Source organism: Anarrhichthys ocellatus, unplaced genomic scaffold (genome assembly GCF_004355925.1).
Source record: "Anarrhichthys ocellatus isolate YVR2014 unplaced genomic scaffold, GSC_Weel_1.0 scaffold184, whole genome shotgun sequence".
Taxonomy (NCBI): Eukaryota; Metazoa; Chordata; class Actinopteri; order Perciformes; family Anarhichadidae; genus Anarrhichthys; species Anarrhichthys ocellatus.
Genome location: NW_022280214.1, coordinates 186,618 through 192,290, shown reverse-complemented (window position 1 = coordinate 192,290; position 5,673 = coordinate 186,618). Strand labels below are relative to the sequence as shown.

General features: G+C 40.6%; 1 protein-coding gene across 1 annotated transcript in view; it reads left to right on the top strand.

The window, feature by feature from the left end:
- Positions 1-290: 290 nt before the first annotated feature.
- arap3 (ArfGAP with RhoGAP domain, ankyrin repeat and PH domain 3) overlaps positions 291-5,673 on the top strand; it is a 25,555-nt gene continuing 20,172 nt past the window's right edge. Inside the window, exons 1-2 of the mRNA XM_031878513.1 lie at positions 291-379; positions 1,389-1,565. The gene's annotated coding sequence lies outside the window, so the exon portion shown is untranslated. The remainder of the gene's footprint in view (positions 380-1,388; positions 1,566-5,673) is intronic.

The window sequence follows — 5,673 nt, the reverse complement described above, 5'->3', positions numbered from 1 at the left end:
CATGAGCAGATGAAGGGGTGTTCAGGTACACAGAGGTCTAACTAAACGTGCAGATGAAGAGCTCGTTGGACCAGTGAAGACGTCTGCAGCTCCATCAGCTCTCTGAATGTGTTACAGAGTTCCTGCAGGCGGCTGCTGAGGGCGTTTTTCCTGCAGAGATGAGGAAGCTTTACGTGCCACTGCTTCCTTTGTCTTTGGCGCCTAAAAAAAAGCAGCTGGTCTCCGGATCCTCTCTGTATTGTCTCAGGCACTTCCTGTTTCCTGTCTGCAGAGCTGTGATTGTTGTTTGAGCTTCGAGGAGGAAACTGTCCGGCTTCTTATTCTGCTCTCAGAGGACAGGACGTAACGTCCACTTCCTCCCTCACTGCTGTCCACCCAGGTACAAGTACAACAGTGAAGTATTAGGATGAGAAACTCCAGAAGAGTTCATGTGTACAGACCATAATATCACCACGGTGACCTGAACAGTGAGTTGTCTGCGTGTCGTTGGTTGAGCAGTTTGAGGGAGTTTTGTGTTTTCTGGTCAGTGGAGGGAAGAGAAGAAGAAAGCTGAGTGAAAGCAGAGATTAGACCAGATCTGATGAGGATTAATGGATTAAACAGGAAACAGCTGTTGGAATCAGGGAAACGACTTCCATCAAAGACTCTATTTCATTCCATCAGGAGGTTTTATATTCGTCACAGATGACTCAACGTGTGTCAATTATCCAATGAGAGCACAGAGGCCTCGACAGGAAACTGCACATTACAACACAGAACTTCAAAGTAAAACAGCACAACAACTTGTTTCATAAACAGTAAAAATCAGAAATATGTTTAGAATTCAAGACCTCATAATAAAAAGAGATGCAGTAACACAGGTCATACACTACCTCTATAATGATAACTTATTGTTCATATTAGTTTGTTTGTCGTTCTTCTTCTCTGTCTGTGATCATTGATGTCAATGAAGTACACTTTATTATTTAAATCAATTGGAAGAATGAGCACATTTATATGATTTCCTACTTTTCAAATATGCATTTATTTAATTGAACACTTCTTAAATCATTATTATGTATTTCGTTATATATTTTCATACTATTGTCTTTATCAGTATGTTGTATTATTTTACTCACTGATTGATTATATAATTGATAGATTATTAATTCACATAAAGGAAACATATATTTACCTTAAATATCTAGTTATTTTATTATATTGTTTAATAATAACACTAACAACAATTACTGATTTGATTGTGGGTTGTCTAAAATAACTGGAACATAATGGATTTTATTGGGTGGGGCGGAAGTTTGTGCAAACTTTGCTTTTATTTTGAAACTTTTATTTAGAAACGGAAGCACCGTCCGTTATTACGCCGTGTACCTTCATGTTTCTCCTCCCAGAGCTCCCAGTGTGACGGAGAGCAACTCCGGACTTCACTGGTTCACTTACCGGGACAAAGACCTGCACACTCCAGAAACCAGACCAGGACAGAGACCAGAAACCGGACCAGGACAGAGACTAGAAACCAGACCAGGACAGAGACCAGAAACCAGACCAGAAACCGGAGCGGATCAGAGGTGAGACACTTTAAATGTTTTGGTCTCAGGCTGAAGTGAGTCTCTGAGTCCTGCAGGAAGCAGCTTGTCCTGTTGTCGGTCCCGACAGAGTCCTGACAGAGTCCAGGTCCCGACAGAGTCCTGACAGAGTCCGGATCCCGACAGAGTCCGGGTCCCGACAGAGTCTTGGTCCTGACAGAGTCCGGGTTCTGACAGAGCCATGGTCCTGCAGAGTCCTGGTCCTGACAGAGTCCTGGTCCTGACAGACTCCTGGTCCTGACAGAGTCCTGGTCCTCTGAGTCTCTCCTTCTTTTCTGGATTTGAGGTTTTTTTGGGTGAAGTGTCCGAATGACTCAAAGTTTTGGCGCAAACTGGAGACAGGCGGTCTTTGACGTGAGACATGAATTATTCAGAGAGGAAGACCAGTTGAAGACCAGTTGAATGTGTTTATAGTATAATTATTATAATTATTATTGAATGATATCTTTATGATCATACCTGTCATAATGATCCTGATGACAGCTGCAGGTTAAATCCTCACACAGAAGCATCTGGTGCTGGATCTGGTCTCTCTGACACCAGTGGTCTGCTCCCAGCAGGGTGCATCTGCAGCTCTGGCTTTATTTGATTTAAATACATATTTTTTCCATAAATCAAGAGATGACTTCATGATGTAATCAAACACAATGCAGGAGTTATTGTCATTATATAGTAAATATGAATATGTAGCGTTTTAAAGCTGGTTTCATGATTCATTCATTGAGATAATTAGAACAAAATACATTTCTTTCATTCTGTGTCAGATTATGTTTTATATTACAGTAACCTGACTAAAATAAACGTGAAGTGTGACCTTGACAAGGTTGATGGATTTATTAATAATGAAAATAGAATAAAACATATTTCAACTCTTAAATTAAAGCTGCAAGCAACATTGATCGGGCCCACGCAACTTCACGCACGTCAAGTGTACTGGCAGGACTCTGGTTGACTCGGCCATCCATTTCTGTGACCATCATACACAGCGCCTGGAAATTTCAAAAACGACACTAGAAATTCACACAAAATTCAAAATGGCTGACTTCCGGTTGGGTTTAGAGGATAGACCCCTGAGACATTTTTTAAAGTCTATATGTGATACATCTGCTTACCAAATTGTATACATCTAGGTGAAACGTACTGCGAGGGCTGCATCGTCAAATATTGTAGGGGGCGCTATCGAGCCGATTTGCCACACTGAAGCATTAAAATCACATTAGATAACTACATTCAGGATTTTAAATGTGTGTGACAAGTTTGGTTATGTTTTGAGCATTTTTAGCTTCTCGAAATCACCTTAATCTTTCATGGCGAAGAATGCGTCGCCACGGCAACGTCTTTTCACGAAACAACAAGCTTTGAGTAACTTTTCATCACAAAGTTCTTTAGATTGCTCTGACCAAATTTGAAGTTGATTCGATTATTTTTCTAGGAGGAGTTCGTTAAAGTACAGCGCCTGGAAATGACAAAAATGACACTAGAAATTCATACAAAATTCAAAATGGCTGACTTCGGGTTGGGTTTAGAGCATGGCTCCAAGAGACTTTTTTTTAAGTCCAAATGTGATACATGAGCCTACCAAATTTTATAAATATATGTGAAACATACTGCGAGGGCTGCTTCTTCGAAATTTTGTAGGGGGCGCTATTGAGCCGATTTGCCACTCTGAACCAATAAAATCATATTATATAACTAAATTTTGGGCTTGTAATCTGTTTGCCAGGTTTGCTTATGTTTCGAGCATTTTTAGCCTCTCAAAATGACCTTCGTTTTTCACAGCGAAGACTGCGTCGCCACGGCAACGGCGTTTGACGAAACATCAAAAGCTTCATGAACTGGCATTATGAACTTCTTATATTTGTGTGGAACTAACTTGATGTTGATCTGATTTACCTACTAAGAAAAACAAGCCAAAGTATAAAGACTTTAACTTCCTGTTACCAGTAGGTGGCGCTATGACTATGATTCAAAATTTGCCTGCAGATGTCTTCAGGACTGGAGTCTAATCAAACATGTGAAATCTGGTAAAGATCTGATGATGTGGAGTCGAGTTACATCAGTTTATTCGTTCATGGCGAAGGATCGAAATTCGCCGAGCCGCCACGTCGCCGCCCTTCAACAACTTCTTACAATTTTCACAATGAAGCATTATCAAGGTCTTAAGAGATCTGATTAATCTGAGAGGAGCAGGATGTCAAAGTACACAACTAACAACTTCCAGTTGCCACTAGGTGGCGCTATTACTATGATTGTAAATTATCATATAGATGTGTTCGGGGTCAGGATGTTATGACATATGAGAGATTTGGAGCAGATTAGACAATGTACGGCCGAGTTACAACAACTTCCCGTTTCATGGCGAATGGTGTTTTTTTGCCGCCACGGATACATAGTTAGATAACTTTTTGATCTTTGAGTAACTTTTCACCGCCAAGGTCTCAAGAGCATACTGACCGAATCTGAAGTTGATCGGGTCAAATCTCTGGGAGGAGTTCGTTAAAGTACGACGCCTTGAAATGGTCAAAAAACGTCATAAAATTCAAAATGGCCGACTTCCTGTTTGGTTTAGTGAAAAATTCCAAGAGGATTTTTTGTACGTCCCATCACGATCCACATACCTACCAAATTTCATACAGCTAGGTGAAACCCAATGTTGGGGCTACTCAATAGGGGGTGCTATTGAGCTAATATTTCATACCGCAGCTGGACACCCCAATCACACTGCAATTTTCGCAAATTCTGGCTTGCGTGCCGAATTTCAAAAGGTTTCCAGTATCCCAAGCACCTCCTTTTTGCGATGAAAGACACAAAATAATAATAATAATAATAATAAACATTAGAATAACTATAAGTCCTCCGCACCGACTACGTCGGTGCTCGGGCCCTAACTAATTAAATATTAATAAATAAAACACTTCAGTGAGACGTGCAGTGACATGTATTTTCTACTGACTACGTTTATAGATTTGTCAACCTGTGATGAAAACTCATATTAGTGATCTTATTGTGAAGGTACAAACAGGAAACAGTGCTCTAAGCCAGTGAAGTCCATCAGTCTCACTAATTAACACATTAACTAGGTACTCATTAATTAGTCATGTAATTTGTATTCATTGACTCCTCCCCTTTACATAAAGATTAGACTTCAGAATAAAAAGAGACACTCAAACAGAACAGAGCGAGGTCAACGAAACACATTCCAGCCTTTTTCAGGAAGTCCAGAGATACACAACCACTGCTGCACAAGGTCACACACACACACACACACACACACACAGGATACAGGGAGTGCCTGCAGCAGCTGAGGGGAGTCATGTCTCCTCGAAAGGTGGAAAGCTTTCAAAGTAACCCTAACACCCAGTATGAGTAGTTATGTAGAACATCTGTACTTTACTACTGCCTATTGTGAACATTCTCACCATTTATGACTAACACTGCCAAGTCTTCACCCAGAATACTCACCTTTAAGTCCCTCTGGTAGAGTCAGTCGTCACTTCTGCATCACACGGTTAACGGACAGGGAAGAGGGTTAACTTAATCTAAAAAAACAGAGTCTTCAGTTTGCCTCCAGTCACCTACAAATGGTAAGGCTGTGGTTTTATTAAAGTTTTTCCAAAGCAATCACATAAAACAATTTAAATTCAATGAAACAGTCTCAGTGCTACAAAAGCTAAAGCTGACATCCTGCTGTTAACAAGCTCTCAGTCAGCTCTCACTGTGAGCTCTTTTCTTTTTTCTTTTTTTCATGCTGTCTTCTGATAACGCACAAAGGGTCTTCTATCCCACCTCTGAGGGGGTAAGACCCCTAAGGGTCTATTAAAGAAGTCTATCCCCGTCTCTACAACAGGGGAACAAGCTGAATCTCACAGTTTTTCTGCTTCTTTTATCCTACTCTGATTCTAGTAGCTCCCCTAATCGCATGCGTCACACATACAGGAGACATCTTGTACCAGAGTTAGCAACAGGATGTAACTGGTTTGGTCCTGTTAGAACCAGAAGCACTATAAAAGGCTCAAGTGACTAGGTTACATAAAGTGTCTAAGCAGTTTATATGTTAAATCACATCTAACATGAAATAAAACAGTTTATA